Source organism: Cupressus sempervirens, chromosome 1 (assembly GCF_028749045.1).
Source record: "Cupressus sempervirens isolate cs-2001-9-10 chromosome 1, ASM2874904v1, whole genome shotgun sequence".
Classification (NCBI taxonomy): domain Eukaryota; kingdom Viridiplantae; phylum Streptophyta; class Pinopsida; order Cupressales; family Cupressaceae; genus Cupressus; species Cupressus sempervirens.
Window position 1 is genome coordinate 610,332,292 of NC_143118.1, and position 939 is coordinate 610,333,230.

Genomic DNA, 939 nt, shown 5'->3' on the forward strand with positions numbered 1-939 from the left:
GTCCGTTATGCGATTTCGAAGTTGATCTAATGGCGAGCCCTTGTCTATAGCAATGAGGTGGGTACTTGGCGCTCTAGCAAAATTTTTTGCGAGCCTATCGCGGCTACAATGGGAGAGGTGGTTGCCGCGAGCCTCTCCCGTGCCCAGCTCATTGATTCAACGCCGCTGTCGGGGCGGATGGATATGTCGGATTTTGAAACGGTGGACGCCGACGTTGAATCAATTAGAAGGGCATGAAGCCCACCTTCGAGGGTGGTGCTATTCCTGGACTCTCCTTTACATCATGTTTTCTTGTCACTCAGCTGGCGCAATTTCGGAAAAAGGTTTGGCAGCGGTTGCCAGCCCTCACCGCGTCTTCTTGGTGATTTTAAAACTCGATCTAAAACGGGAGCCCTCGTCTAGCGGCTCTGTGCCAACTCGATCGGCACAACATTGGGAAATGGTTCGACAGCGGTTGTCGTTCCAATGTGTCATCGGGGGATGCCTTGGAAAGTGGCCTTTCAAGGGCGAGCTCGCGTCTAGCCCTTGGATTGTGCGTCGCGTCACAAGTGAATGGGGGAGATCTCTCTGTGAACGGCGGCATGGTGATTGCAAGAGAAAATTGACTTAGTCGGAGCATTGGCCTCGGGCCATTGTGACGGCCTTGCAATTTCTCTTTAATTGCAACCTATGTTTGCGCAGTAGCAGAGTTTGCATGTAAGATGGGCCTTGTTCTCGAGAGTTCCAGGAGATGACCTCCGGAACTTTTGGATTGGGCCCCTTCAAGGTGAAATTCATCCAGCTGATCGGATGAAGCTCGATGTGCTTGTATCTATTCCGAGACGGTAATGATGGTCATTAATCTGTGGCGGTGAGTATTATCCCATTCGGTAATCGCAATGGCGGAGCTGGTGGGAAGTACTTGTCGCTTTGTTTTGATGGATATACCCTATATGTAGG